This window comes from Drosophila suzukii (genome assembly GCF_043229965.1).
Source record: "Drosophila suzukii chromosome 2 unlocalized genomic scaffold, CBGP_Dsuzu_IsoJpt1.0 scf_2c, whole genome shotgun sequence".
NCBI lineage: Eukaryota > Metazoa > Arthropoda > Insecta > Diptera > Drosophilidae > Drosophila > Drosophila suzukii.
The window spans coordinates 2,598,828-2,615,400 of record NW_027255896.1 but is presented as its reverse complement, the minus strand read 5'-3'; the positions used below and the strand labels follow the sequence as shown (position 1 = coordinate 2,615,400).

Sequence of the window (16,573 nt, the reverse complement as noted above, 5' to 3'; positions counted from 1 at the left end):
TTACGTTATTCCAGGCTGAGCGAAAGCCATCATTGGTGAGTGGGGATCTTGAAACTATGGAATGAGCTTCGCCACTTGTTTTTGAATTTAAGTGGAATAATTTTTCAACGGGCGTTAGACTCGGATTGTCTATGTATATTGCCGTGAAAAGGTCCCGGAAAGTCGGCCAGCGAAGATAATCGCCAGAGAAAACCTCTGTGTCGATAGGAGGGGGCCGACAGCCATAAGACGTGAAATTTTGGGACGGAGTTACTGGAGCTTGAGGTATTTGGGAGGAGCCCTTTTAGATTTGTTCCATCAGCTGCGCGGCAAATATTTCGTAAGTGGAGTACGTTTGGTAATACTTGGACTTTAGTATGGATTTTGTGTCTGCGGCGCTCTCGCCTGCAGCTATAATGCAGTCGGAGCATATGTCGTATGCTGCCTTTACCGTTTGCCACAAGGAATTGAGGTGATCGCGACGGATTTTATAGGCGGATAACGTTGGGGTAGGAGCACCTGGAGCGTTCACAGTGGCCTCAAAGTGAATCAGACAGTCAGCTGTGGCCATAAATCGGGTTAAAGCGGATTTTACTGATGTTGCCATGACGTTAAATAATTTAGAATTTTAATTCAGAAGTAAGGAGACGGATTGGAATCAAATTGGAATTTAGGAACCAATTAAGATTGTAAATATATATACGGTCACACTGTAGGATAGGCAGAGTCAATAAATATTTATTATATCCGATTGTCGGACTTATGTAAAGAATTACGGACTTTAATATTGTATGTTTGGAAGGAACATTTATTGTGAGCTCTTGACCCACTGTGCACTGGCGATATACGTATGTATGTACACTGTACATATGTACATATGTGGGGTGCGAATAGCGGAATAATGTTGCAGGAATTGGAAAGACTTCGCTTACGTTTGTATGTCGGTGCGTTTGTTTGTCACCTGCACAACTAAATTGCAAACGATTTGCTGGAGTAAATTTGTGGATATTGTCACTTTGTTTTTAATTTTAGAAATAGTTTAGCCGTATTTGTAGGTCGAGAAAAGTAGTTGGAGTGGACTGTATTAGATTGTATTTGTAAATATACACATGCAGCTGGAACACAGTAAAAAATAAAGAGTGCAAATCTTAAGGGAAAACTTTATGACCGGGAATTTTTTACTGCGGCTGAGTTATATTTTACACACGATTGGAATTGAAAATATGTTTGACAAATATTTTCGTTGAATAGTAGCACTGAAATATTTACTGGAATTGTTTCAAGTGTGCAACTGTGGGCAAAGGAAACTGGAATATTGTCGGGCACAAGTAACGGAATTGAAATACATATATTAAATGCCGTTGCGTCGGATTAATCTCTTTTGGATTTAGACAATATATCATACAGAAAGTTAGTCGAAATAGGGTTCGAAAAACTGGCTGTATGACCGGCAATTATAGTAAGAGGAACTTATCTGGAGTGTTTCAAGCCTGCTGGGACAAAATCAAAGGAAACTCCAGGAGAGGAAAGTCCAAAGATTTTGAAATCCGGCTCGAACTGGACCAAAATGTTGGGGCGGTGCGGCTTGATCGATGAAATTAGACTTAGGGGAGAGATGGAGAGGGAGAGCGGACGGCAGTGCGAGCGCGCGAGATATAGAAATCTGGATAAAACTGCCGCTCGACACTGCCTCATGAAATTAAACGCCCTTTTGGCGTGAACACGGATCATCATTTACTAAGCCCTCCACCCAAAACCTCAAATATTTTGGCGATCGACTACGTGTTGCTTCCAACTGCTATTATCTACGTAAGAAACAGAATTGGAGCATTTATGCCTTGCCGAGCAATTTAAGATTCAGCCTCCCAGCTAAACTTCATAACCTCTCGCTTAGCTAGCCAACTAAATTTGAATCATAGAAAATCGCAAACCTCGATTTCTGGGATAGGAGAATATTCAATGATCTCTGATAAGACTGTCGATATTCTTGTGCAATCACGGGATGCAAGCTATCGTGCGGCATTCACAGCGGCTGTGACTCACAGTATTACTGATTATCAGCCGCATTTCAATATAAATGCAACATCATGGAGGATACCGAAAAAAATTTCGCTCGCTGATCCTCATTTTGATCAATCACAACGAATTGACCTTTTACTCGGCGTTGTTTTTCGAAATAATTTCTATCGGACAAATGGATCACTTCCTATTAGAGCAAAAATTGTTCGTAGAGATTTCTATGTGGATGATTTAATATCTGGTGGGGACTCAGTTGAGGAGGTGAGAGAAATTCGTCGTCAGGTGAAGGAACTACTGTAGCGAGGCCACTTTTCAATCCGCAAATGGTGTTCGAATGAGTCAGCAGCCGTGGAGGGAGAGTCTGAATGCGACAAGGAGCAGTTAATCAAATTTCACTACGGACCGGATGTCGCCAAGGCATTGGGGCTAGTCTGGGATCCATCTTCTGATCAACTCCTATTTAATTTTTCTCAGCGGCCAACCGTTCAACGACCCACTAAGCGGGTTGCATTGTCAACGGTTGCCAAATTCTTTGATCCAATCGGTTTAATAACTCCCATTATCACAATATCTCTATGGAGTGCGAACGTGGATTGGGATGACGCACTGTGAGAGCCCATTCTTTTGTCATGGGGGAGTTGATGGGCTTCCGTTGTGTTGCATGGATTCTGCGATGCTTGCATGTCAGCTTATGGAGCGTGTCTATACTTGCGATCGGAGACCAATGGAGAATCGAAAGTCCATCTGCTCTGTGCCAAGTCAAGAATAGCTCCATTGAAGGCCTTAATAATTCCAAGATTAGAACTTTCTGCAGCGCTTTTATTGGCTGAGCTAATCGTAATCGTCAAGGAAGCCATAGATTTCGATTGCATCTTTCATTGCTGGTCGTACTCGTCTACTGTGTTGGCGTGGATTCGGCAACCTCCGAGGGAGTTTAACGTTTTCGTATCAAACAGAATCGCGAAAATTCAGGAGATGACGAATGACATTACTTGGCATCACGTTCCTCCAAACTTGAGTCCGGCAGACGTCGTATCGCGAGGATGTACCCCACGAAAATTGTTGGAACATTCCCTTTGGGCTAACGGGCCTCCGTTCCTTCTGCAAAGCTTGTCGAATTGGCCGTCCCTGCTAGACTCAGTAAAGGATCTTCCAGAGCGCCGTTCTGTGGCTCTAATCGGGACCATTTGCATAGACAGTTCATCAAACTCCAAATTCCTCAACTCTTTCGATAAGTTGGAGCCCGTATTTGCATACATTTATCGGTTCATTTCAAATTGCAGACCCGTGAAAAGGTCGTCTTTCGGTGGAGGATATCAACTCTGGAACTGTACTTCTTTTGAGGAGCATCCAACAGCTTAACTTGGCGAAGGAGTATGGATCTCTTAGCCAGGGCAAGCCGATTGCACAGAGAAGGTGAAAGGCTTCAGAACGCAAACTTGGACTACGATACTAGGCATCCGATACTGTTGGCCAAGGATTATCCAGCCACCAAGACGATCATCGTTTATTATCATGAGAAATATTTTCATGGAGGATCGCAGGCGCTGCTGGCCGCATTACGGCAAAGGTACTGGCGGATTGGAGGCCGCAAGTTCGTCGTCAGCGTTATCAACAAATGCGTCCGATGTGTCCGAATGAAGCCTGTTACTTGGGAGCACGTCATGGGTAGCCTGCCAGCAAACAGAGTGCAGCCCAATCCAGCTTTTCATACCACAGGAGTGGACTATTGTGGGCCATTCTATCATAAGGCAGAGGCCAGAAATATGGCACCCCACAGGTGCTATATCGCAGTCTTTGTCTGTTTTTCCACGAAGGCTGCTCATTTGGAAGTGGTCCAGGATCTCACGACGGATTCTTTCATCGCAGCGCTGAGGATATTAATCAGCCTTAGACGCAGTCCTCGTACCATTTGGAGCGACAATGCTTAAAACTTTGTCGGTGCAAAGAGCGAGCTTGCCGAGCTGAAAGAGCTTTTTTTGAGCAGCACACAGCATCGATATCTTCCAATTGTTTAGCTGATGGGATCATCAGTTCATCCCTCCGCGTGCCCCGCACTTCGGTGGTTTATGGGAGGCTGCTGTGAAATCAGCTAAATTTCACTTCTACAGAGTCGTCGGTGGATCCATCTTAGCCATCGATGAATTAAGAACTCTTTTATATGAGATTTCTATCGATTCCAAGATAGTTTGAACCTTACCTCTTCCAACGGGGGGAGTATGTTCGGAGCAGATCGCCAGCGCCTCTTATACCTCTAAAGCTGTCGCTTATCTATTCAGCAACAACTTTGTAAGTCTGCATATACCTATATGAAGATCTTGGAGCCAAGCTTTTTCACAGTCCGTCTGCCGCTCCGAATAAACGCTTAACATTTATTATAACCTATTCGTGCGTTATTAATTATAAATATAAGGGTGGCATATTTGTTGACTTGCCCACAAACAAGGATCTAAGGATAAGGGTCAATAACGTACAAAATTGTACTGATTCGACCATAGTTCTAGCCTGGATAAACGCAACAGCCTTATCCTATCACACGTTCGTGGCAAACTTAATTTCTCGGATTCACGAATTATCGAATCCGGAACAATGGGCACATATAGCATGTAGATAACCCAGCAGACCTTGCAAAATCACGGTGCTCAGCACCACTGCTTAAGCCCAAATGGTTGTTGCTCTATGGTCCGCCGTTTTTGACAACAAACCAAGAAACATGGAAAAAACAAACTAATCACGTGCTGAGCAAGAAGGATCCAGATCAGAGGAATAGAAACACTCAAGTTCTGGGTGTTTCTTAGGTCGCTGACTTTACAAATGAAATCAATCTCCATGGGTCATGTTAAAAATAACAGGCTGGATTTTACGCTTTGCACAACAACAGTCGACCAGACATCCAGTGAGAAGCACGACCAATAACGCAGGAAAAACAAGTAAAGGTGTTACAAAGAATAATGGAACAGATACAAGGATTAGCGTTTCAGCTTTCAATAGCTTAACTACAAAACAACGGTTGTGTGGCAGTGTCAGAACCATTTCGGTCATTAGATCCGTTTGTTGATGATAACAATGAGCTGCAAGTGGAAGAACGCCTCCAAAACAAAAGTTTAACATTTGATGAAAAACAGCCTACAGTACAGCCTACAGCATTTTCAGCTAGTATGAAAGTATGTTGAAGACTTTACAGAATATTTTCTTTATGTAAAGTCTTTACTTTTTAGTGTATTGCTTGAAAGTCTAGGTGTATGAGACGCTATACCCAGTTGGAAATTTAAAACAACAACAATGTTATTGTTGCATACTTTTGTGTGGAAGATGTTACGTTAGGATAACTATATATAATACTTAGGTAAAATTTTTTATATTGTAGTTACTAAACCATCTGCATTGGTAAATTTTACAAACCCATTTTTTTTTTGTGTGCTTTGATGAAATTTAAAACTTATCCAAATGTGCACTGAAATTTCCAGAAAGAGTTGGCGAATTTATGATCTTCTGTTAAGTCCAAGAACCGACGAACTGCAAGACGAACTCTTTTGCGTAGCTCTATCAGTAGTGCCTTTCATGGGCCATACACAACTGTCCTTCAAAAGGAAGTCTGGCTCATGGAACCACAACCACAACCGAAAGTAAGGCTGCCTTCGACAGAATGTCTGCAGTCTTCAACTTCGTTGAGACGTACCTCCACTCCATTTGTGTTGTTAGCTTCTGAATGCTATATGCTCTGTTTGATTCGAAGACGTTAAACTGAGGTGGATCTTTTCCGCAAAGCTACGGTTTTGGGATAATGATTGCTTTTAATGGTGCAACACGTGATATGGAGCACAGCAGAAGAAAGCGAGTTGTTTCAATGGCTCTCGATACGAGGAAAGCGCATGCAACATTGACATGAACGGTGGCAACGCAGAAATCATGGATTTCTACTTCTGAATCTGAAAGTAGAACAATGCGTGGAAAAAGAAAAAGGCTTAGAGATTGACAAATTATCGCAAAGTGTTAGCCAATCGGTTGCAAGAGAAGCTGGTAAGCTTTCATCCCAATAAAGCTGCTCTTTCAACAAAAGTTCTAGAAATATTTTCGCCTTTGTTATGACCGGCCCAGTTAAACCAATTATAGACAACAAAGAGCGCTTTGTTGGCTTTGTAGACAGCTCCTTTGGCAAAACAGAGAAGAGAATCTCGGTTGATGCATGATTCCACGATAAGCCAATTGTTTTTGTGCAGTCAGTTCCATCGTGGAACTTCAGTAGGGTCTCCTTATCCTAGAACACCATCTAGCAAGGTTACAACGTTGAAGCACCACTTTTTGATCTGAAAGTTGCCCTTCTCAAAATAATCCATATGTCTGCCTCATGATTTCAGCAACTTCTTCCACAGATCCACCCCAGTCATTACGTCGCCGTAAAAATCGGGCTTTAGGATTACTGAGCCAATTGAAAAGGATTCATTCTTGTCCTCAGCCGATTGGTGCTTACACCTAATGCCAAGAAAGGCATGTTTCGTACGTTACAGTGTCAAGTCCTTAGATTGGCAAATCCTCCTGCCGCAAGTCTCTCGAGAAGATGCACTGTAATTAGCTATCCGGTTCAGTTGATATCTGAGTGAAAATCCAGACGATGTTGATGCCGAGCCTTCGAACACCGCTCGAAGCTTTGCTGTGTTGTCCTTGTTTAGGACAAAATGGGGCGTCAAAATTTTTTGGCATCTGTTTATTGATTTAGTTCTACAACAATATTCATTACCCTGAGTACTCCGCCTTCAGTTGAAGCCGACGCTCCAATCTCCCCTCCAAATTGAGAAAACGCCGAAAACCTCGCGAATATGACTCGCCTAAACCATCATAATAGGACAAAAAAATTGCATTTGAAATGCTCTCCCCAATCGACATCTCTGATAACGTTTCAGCAAAAACGTTTGCGATAAAGATTTAGGTGCAAGCACAGTCGTTTTGCTACACTGTTGACAACCGCCAGGTACCACCCAGCCAAATCGCGAATTTTAAAGCAAAGATCAAATCTATTCGAAACCAGTTCAAAAAACAAGCTAGCACCTATAAGGAGTCAATATGTTGGGACCTAAAGAACGGTGGATCCAATAAACCAAGCGACAAATGAGAAAATTGCATCTCAGTATGCTCCGCCGACTCTGTTCGATATTAACTGAACGAAATATATTCCGTAGAGGACAGAGGAAGACACAAATGACAAATAGTTTAAATTGTTAATTATTCAGTAGTTTAGGTTAGCCACGTACTTTGCTCTCTCTTAGCTCTAATTTTTCTAACCTGCTTATGCTTCTGGCAACATTAGTGTGTGGTTGGTAAACATAAACAATCTATAAGTGTATTATGTATTTTGAAATCTAAACGTTTGTAATAATTATAATAATCCGAACTTTCCGAACCTGGTATACTCTTTATTTTAAGTAACGGCTGTAATCATAGCACAAATATTCAAAATTGACTTTTAAAATTAACGTAGTCCCTGTTAAGGTAAAATTAAGCATTCGCTTTTATTTTGGTATGAAAATGGATATTGATAATCAAAGCGAAATACCATATAGACTTTTACAAAATATTATAAATACACGGGCTTAACCGTTATAGGCGTTAGAGTGGGAGTGGCTGCTGAAGAATCTGCATGCCAAATCCCAAATGTCCAGCTTATATAGTTTCCAAAATGTACTATGCTATAAATTTTCCGAACGCATATTTTTTTTGGCAACGCCAAGAAAGAGAAATTTTCCAGTGCAGCTGGAGCCTGCTGGTCTAGTTTTCTTCTGATAATAAAACATATTGAATCACAGAATTTTGTGCTGATATCGAGATTTTTAAGGGTACCTAAAGCCTTTCGCACTGAGTAATGTAGTGCTCGAAGCTGTTGTGCAGACCCGTTAATGTTCATATTATCGACGATTTCTCCTATTGCAGCAAAGACTAATATCTTGCCGTTTAGTAGGTAGTTAATACGGGAGCTGGCTCACTAGGTAATAAATCATGTCAAAAAAGGAGGTGGGGGTGACCCTAATTAGTCACGCATGGTTGCACACAGGTGTTCTAATGACCTAATTAGCATAATTAAGTCAAAAAGGGGGGTGTTGCTGACCCTAGTTAGATGAGCATGGTTGCACACAGGTCACTTAATGAGGTTAGAAAGTGGTGTGTAGGAGTGTGAGAGAGTGGTGTTTTGATATGTCTTGTTTTGTCTTGTCTTTTTCTCACGCTAAAGGTGCGTGTGTGATAGGGGTGTTTTGTCATGCGTGGGATTTTGTGGAGTGCAAGGGTTGCACACAGGTCACTATGTTGCTTCTAGCTTGGGTTAGAACGCGTTATGCGTGGGCGTTTTGTTGAGTCAATTAGGGTTGTAGGTGACACCTGGCTTGCGTGTGTGATAGGGGTGTTTTGTCATGCGTAGGATTTTGTGGAGTGCAATGGTTGCACACAGATCACTACGTTGCTTCTAACTTGGGTTAGAAGGCGTTATGCGTGGGCGTTTTGTTGAGTCAATTAGGGTTGTAGGTGACACCTGGCTACGGTCTTGTGGTCAAAAGGTGTTGGTTTGAGGGATATTAGACCGCATACTTTTGTGGTGTGAAAAAAGCGTGAGTTCGGTAACCTCCCCCTCTTTAGAGAGCATTAGATGGGAAAGTGAGCGTAGTGATAGTTTTAAAAGGGTAGATTCAATTAGGGTTGTAGGTGACACCTGTTAGTGTAACCTGCCTACGGTCTTGTGGTCAAAATGGTGACTGTGGTGGTGGTGGTTCCTAACAGAACAAAACCAAATGAGATCGTTTGTTTAGTCAAATACGTTTTTCTTTAATCATATTTGAAAATTTTTTCTCATGCGTTTACATGAGAGAGAAAACGGTTACCTTCTAAGTGTTCAAAAAATGTATGTGTTAAGGAGAAATGTGGAAAGTAGTTCAGTTTTAGAAAACTATTCGTTTTACAAGGGGTGTTTTGTCATGCGTATGAATTTGTAAAACTATATTTAGGCGGAGGAGGAGGAGGAAGGGAAGTTGTTTTGTTATGCGTGGGCGTTTTGTTGATTCAATTAGGGTTGTAGGTGACACCTGGCTACGGTCTTGTGGTCAAAAGGTGTTGGTTTGAGGGATATTAGACCGCATACTTTTGTGGTGTGAAACAAGCGTGAGTTCGGTAACCTCTCCCCTCTTTAGCGAGCATTAGATGGGAAAGTGAGCGTAGGAGTGTAAGAGGGATGGTGGTGGTGGCGGTGCTTGTGGTGGTGGTTCCTAACAGAATATACACATTTATACACAAAAACAAATGAGATCGTTTGTTTAGTCAAATACGTTTTTCTTTAATCATATTTGAAAATTTTTTCTCATGCGTTTATAGAAAGAGAAAACGGTTACCTTCTAAGTTTTCAAAAAATGTATTTGTTAAGGAGAAATGTGGAAAGTAGTTCAGTTTTAGAAAACTATTTGAGTTGAGCGAACCATCTAGAATCGTCGTGTGAACCCTCCGGTAATTCAAAGCTAAAGTAAAGTTGTGTTAACTTACGTTCCATCCGAATTCGATTTGTGCGAGATTATCAAATTGATAAAAATTAAAATACTTTACCAAGTGTAAAGTAAAGTTGTGTGAACTGTGAACTACCCAGATTTGTGTTGTGTAAACTTATCAAATTGATAAAACATAAGATACTTTACAGTAAAAGTAAAGTATAACAAAGTGAAAAGTACAAGTAACAATACAATACTTCCAAAAAAAAGGAAAAAAATAAAAACAAAAAAAATGAATAAGTATTGTGGAAAGTGCAACATTACCCTATCGGGTAACATTTCGTGGGCTCATCATCTGCGAACGGAGCAACACAAGAAGAATGTTGTTGAACCAGTGGATTCAAGGATAAAAAAAATCAGTTCTGGATTTCAAGGAAGGATTGTTCACTACTTATATGAAAAGACCAACAATGATGTAATTTATCCAACACAATTTATGGAGGAAGCAGGAGAAGCTTTTCTACCTCACTTGTATCCATTGTTGGAAAGTTATGCATCGGTGAAAATAAATTTTGAACTTTTTGGAGAGTACGGACTTTTGAAGGAAGAAAAGGAATGTATTGAAATAAAGTCATTTCAAAGTAAGATGACAATAATTAGTGCCTATTCGAACATTGAAAATGAATATAAGGAGCACATGGAAAAAATTTTGGCGAGGATGGAAGAATTCCAAGAAAGGGATAGTGGATGGACTTTGCTTCATCTCACTCGATTGGAGATGAATATTAATCAATATTCACCCTTAAGAGGATCATCTTATATAAAACTACCCTCTTGTTTAGAAGGAAAAAAAAGCAATTATAAATGTAAAAAACACAGATGATGAATATTGTTTTAAATAGAGCTTAATCGCAGCATTAAGTAAACTAAATAAGAATGCGAACAGATGCACAAGCTATAAAGTGAATATAAATGATGAAGTAATTCAAGTCAATGGGATCACACTAAATTTCACTGGATTGCAATTTCCACTAAAGCCTGCGGATATATCGAAATTTATGGAAATAAATAAGGACATAAATATTACACTTTTTGGATTCGACGATGGAGTTATATTCGGGCCCATATTTTACTCTCCTGAAGTGAGGAGAAATCATATAAATATGTTGATACTGGAGGAAGGATGTAAAGCACACTATACTTGGATAAAAAATCTCTCAAAGTAAGTTGTTTTATCATTTTATCATTATTATATCATTTACCTGTTTTTGTTTTTAAATTTCATAATATTTATTTACTTTCATACTTAAAAAAAAAAAAATTTTTTTTTTCTTGTGTTTATCTTTTTTTTAGTTTGGTTTCCTCTCAAGTTTCGAGAGACAAATCAAAAAAATGGTTCTGTCAAATTTGCTTAAATTACTCATTGAGTGAAGATGCTGCCAACCGGCATTCAGAAGTCTGTGGGAAAAAAGTCTCGCGTTTACCCAACATGAAGGATGCCACTTTACGGTATACAAATGTTCAAAAGGAAGTGATGGTCCCATTCACAGTTTACGCTGACTTTGAATCCATCCTTCAACCAATTAATAAAAACGAAACATTAAATTTAAATATTATAAATATACATAGACCTGTTTCATATGCATACTATATAAAGTGTGCACATGATAACAGTTTAGATAAGTTTGTCTTAGAAACTGTATTTAACTCGGGAATGAATTTCCTGTTATCACTAATAGAAAATTTAAGTTTTATATATGAAAACTATATTTCAAAATCTGTTTCTTTAATAATGTCAGATGTTGAAGAAGATGATTTCCAAAAATCTAATAATTGTCATATATGCAACACTCCTCTTTTATTGGATAGAGTTAGGGATCACTGTCACTTCACAGGAAAATTTAGGGGGGCAGCACATAATGAGTGTAATTTAAAATATACAGTTCCAAAATTTATTCCTGTTTTCTTCCACAATTTCACCAGGTATGATTGCCATCTATTTATTAAAGATTTGGCAGTCATACCTGGTGAAATAAAGGTAATTCCATTAAATAAGGAACAATATATATCAATTTCAAAAATTATAACTTTAAGTAATGGTGATAACTTTGAAATCCGTTTTCTAGACTCGTTTCGATTTATGCCTTCTGCTTTAGATACATTAGCTTCAAATCTAGATAGTGAACAAATGTGTATAACAAGATCATTTTTCCCTAATGAAAATCATTTCAACTTAATGCGACGAAAGGGTGTATTTCCATATGAATATTTAGATTCAGTTGAGAAATTAAAAGAAAGTAAATTACCTCCTAGAGAAGCTTTCTATAGTTCCTTAACCGAAAATGAATGTTCAGTTGAAAATTATACTCACGCACAATACTCACGCACAAAAATGAGTTTTCTTGTAATAATCTTAAAGATTATTTAGAATTATATTTAAAAACAGATGTTTTATTAATGTCTGATGTCTTTGAAAACTTTCGAAGACTTTGTAGTAAAATTTATTCACTTGATCCAGCACATTTTTTCACTACACCAGGATTATCATGGGAAGCTATGTTAAAATGTACTAAAATTGAATTAGATTTATTAACTGATATAGATCAGTATAAATTTATTCAAAGTGGTATTCGTGGTGGCTTAGTTCAATGTACATGTAGATATGCTAAAGCAAATAATAAATATGTTGAGAATTTTGATAGTACTCAAAAATCATCATATTTGATTTATTTGGATGCAAATAATTTATATGGTTGGGCTATGTGACAATCTTTACCATATGGAGGTTTTGAATGGATTTCAAGGGGGGAACTTGATAGTATAAACATTGCTGAGATTGCAGATGATAGTGAATATGGATACATTTTTGAGGTAGATTTAAAATATCCTTTAAAATTGCACGATAAACATAATGACCTTCCATTTTGTTGTAATAATCAGTTACCAACAAAGTCAGACAAAATAAAAAAATTAATTGCTGATTTAAGGGATAAAGAAAAATATATAATTCATTATAAAAATCTTCAACAGTGTATAGAAAATGGATTAATTCTAACAAAAATTCATAGAGGTCTTCGCTTCATTCAGAAACCTTGGCTAAAAACATATATTGATTTGAATACATTCCATAGAACTAATGCAAAAAATACATTTGAAAAAGATTTTTTTAAACTTTTAAATAATGCTGTCTACGGTAAAACGATGGAAAATGTCGATAAGCGCGTTAATATTAAATTAATTACTGAATGGGAAAGTGCTTCACCATCCGATTCTTCTGGTCCAAAAAGGCATTGTGGTAGATCTCTTATTTCAAAGTCAAACTTCCATAGTGTCAAACAGTTTTCAGAAAACTTCTTTGCCTTTCAAATGAAAAGATTAAATGTGTTGTACAACAAACCTTTATATTTAGGTTTTGCTGTATTAGATTTATCGAAATGGAAAATGTATGATTTTCATTATAATTATATCAAACCTAAATACAATGAAAATGTTCAATTAAATTATATGGATACAGATTCTTTTATATATACCATTAACACTGAAGATTTTTATAAAGATATTCAGAATGATGTTGAGATGAAGTTTGATACATCAGATTATTCTGATGAATTACTTAATCTCTATAATTTTCCTAAAGCTAATAAAAAAAGGTTGGGTTTTTTTAAAGATGAACTCAATGGAAGACCTATGACTGAATTTGTTGGTTTGAGATCAAAAATGTATGCCTTTAAAACATCTAATAGTAATGACAGTTCTGAAAAAACAGTGAAAAAATCAAAGGGTGTTAAAAGAAGTGCAATAGATCAATTAAATTTTAATAGTTTTAAAAAATGTTTGTTTTCGGAAGAGGAAGTGGTAGGCTCTATGTCAATGATTAGATCTAAAAATCATCTTTTATCAACAATTAAATGTAAAAAAGTAGTTCTCAGTCATAAAGACACAAAGGTTCTTATACAAGACAATAAAATTAATACACTACAATATGGCCATTATAAAATAGATGAAAAAAGATTAGAAAATAAACTTAATGAAATGGATTCAAATATTTATGTTTATGAACAAAGAATAAAAGAAATAGAGAATTGTTCTAATAGAAATAATTATCAAGAGAATGAAATAGAAAAATTTCACAAAAATGTATATGAATGTGAATTTGAAATGTTTTATACAGAACTAGAATTAAATTTACTAGATTGTAAAAAAAAATGAATAAATGTACTCTATAATTGTAAATAAGACAGAACAAACAACGCTTTTTTATTTAAAGGGTAAAATGTAAGGTAATGTATAAACCAAATATTACAATTCACAATATTATTATTATAAAATTTTTATTTAACAGAACAAACATCGCTTTTACTTACAGGGTAATGTTAAAATTTATGAGAATTAACAGAACGTGAAAATTTGAATTTAACAGAAGAATTACAATATTTTCTTTGAATTACATTCAATTTGTTTACTTTCTTCTATATTTAGTGGTACAGTTTGTTTATAGTTATCTATACCACCCTGTAATCTATATACTTTATTGTCATCATTACTTAAAGGAATTGATTTAATGTATTTATCATTATCTTCATCTAAATTAAACGGTATAGTTTGAACATAGTTATCTATACCACCCTCAACCAGAATAGTTTCATCCTCACTAGATGATCTTGGAATACATGGTTCCGGATTTTCATCATCATAAAGGGTTGTATCATGGTCATCATCATCATCATCATCATCGTCATCACCATACAAATTATGAGAAAATTTGCCATCCTCTTTTTTATTAATGTTTTGGAGATCTGAAAATATAAATATTTTACTATATATATATATACAAATATTATTTTATATGTATTTAACCAACCTTTTTGAGCTCCATCCGAAATATTATTTTCAACTTTTTTATTTATGTTTTGGAGTTCTGAAAATATATATATATATATTAGTATATAAAATTATATATATATATATATATATATATATTAAACTCACCTTTTTTTAATTTACTCGAATTATTATTTTCATCTTCTATTTTTATATTCTGTAAAAACAAACATATTTCCCTACTCAATCAGATTATGTTATAATATCACTATTAGTTATTTTGAAATCGTTAATATCGTTAATTGATATTTTATCTGTGCTAATCTGACTTTCTTTTTTATTTAAATATTCAACCATCATTTGAGCTGCTAAATTTCTCTTTCTTAAATATATCCCATTAATTCTTTCTGCTTCCTCTATTTCAATTTCTTGGATTTGTGGACCATCACTAAGATAACCTGTTTCTTCTTCTTCTATCTCTTCTCTTTTACTCTCTTGTTTTGAGAGAAGATCAGCATCCTTTGATATTTTTTCATAGACAATCCTATCTTTTCGTCTCTCTGCATTAATTACTGTTTGGGATAAAACTTCTGCAAATTCAAAACAATTTATTCTTAAAGTTGCTAAGGGGGTATTAGTATTGCGTTTAGATTTTTGATGGCGGTGGCGATTAGATAAATATTTTAAATTCATACGCTTAGATTTACTTAGACTTCGCCTAGAATGTGTTCTTCTATAAATATTATTGTAATGACATTTAACTCCTACTGTAGCAGTTTTGTATTGGATGGTAAAGAATCTGTTTAGACCCCTTCTTCCCAAATCCATATGCCCTCCTATTCTCCTTTCATTTTCAACTAATTTTTGCTTAAAATTCTCAATTATACCTCTCTTTGTGAATTCGATTTGAGAGTTGTGTATGTTTTCAGTGCTTTTTAATTTATGAGTAGTGTTCCTTTTTATTGGAACCCGACTTACACTTTCAAATTCTGTATCACTATCACTGATCCCCAACACTAATTCTTGTGACGTATTACTAAATGTTGGTGCTCGACTTACGTTTTCAAATTCTCTCTCACTATCAATTATACCCATATCAATTTTTTCTGATTTTTCTTCTCCTATGTTCTTATTTTCTATGTGATCAACACTTTCATTTTCGCTATTAAAATCAAAAAGATTGGTTGGGGTTGTAGTTGTTGATGTAGCTGTTTTTGTTGTATCTTCTTCCAGAAGTTCTTTTTTTAATGTAGTTGCTGCTGTTGTAGTTGTTGTTTCTTCCTTCTCCTCCTCCTCCAGAATTCCCCTTCTCATTGTAGGTGTAGTTGCACTTGTTGTAGTTGAGGTAGATGTACTTGTAGTAGATGTTGATTTAGTAGTTTCTTCTTCAACTGTACTTGCACTTGTACTTGTTGTTAAGTCTTTTTCATTAATGCTACCATTAATAGCATTAAATATTTTAGTATCGAGTTCACTTTTTAAGTTTGGTTTCTCACTTTCATCACTTGTCTTGTTTATGAGATCCATAAAAATATGACTGTCCTCTAGGATCTCAAATTTTAAGTCAATTTTAATGATTTTTTTTAGTTTTGGAACATTGATAAATAACCCAATCGAATTATTGGAAGTCGATGGGTTTTCAATTAAAGTCATTTCATTGGGGAGTGGTACCATTTTCACCATCGGATTAAAGAGGGAAAGTATCACAAAAAATATTATAAAAACCGTCATTTTAATTTTGATTTTGTTTTTTTTTGACAATCGAACAAACGAACTATCGAATGAATAAGCAAACGATCCGAAATTGAGTTGCGTGAACGAATAGATGGAAACTGAACACTTTTTGAAATTCTTCCGCCTTTATACCCTCCAGATTTGTATATATAAATATGTAACGTTCTGTTCAAATTCTTATCTGTACATGCTTTTCTTCACACTTTATAAATAGGAATTGCGTGATTGTGAAGAAACATAATTTATTTCACGCATTGACGTCAATGTCTACATTTTTATTGTTCTTTATAGAATTTCGTTTTTATGAATCACACTATCTTCTGATTTTGAAAGGCCTACCCAACGCACAAGCACATAATCAAGTTCCACCCAAAATTCTTATCTGTATATACTCTTTTAGTCTAGCCAACGCACAAGCTCATAATCAAGTTCCGTTCCGTTTATAAATAGGAATTGCGTGCTTGTGAAGAAGAAACATAATTTATTTTCACGCATTGACGTCAATGCCTACATTTTAATTGTTCTATGCTTCCACTTGTTCTTTATAGAATTTCGTTTTT

General features: G+C 36.3%; 1 long non-coding RNA gene across 1 annotated transcript; it reads right to left on the bottom strand.

The window, feature by feature from the left end:
* Positions 1-13,734: 13,734 nt before the first annotated feature.
* Positions 13,735-16,120, bottom strand: LOC136117661 (uncharacterized). Its single transcript, XR_010655234.2, has 3 exons — positions 14,448-16,120; positions 14,320-14,376; positions 13,735-14,254 (listed from the first exon to the last, which is right to left on the bottom strand). It is a non-coding gene; the product is annotated as an uncharacterized lncRNA (long non-coding RNA).
* Positions 16,121-16,573: the final 453 nt, after the last annotated feature.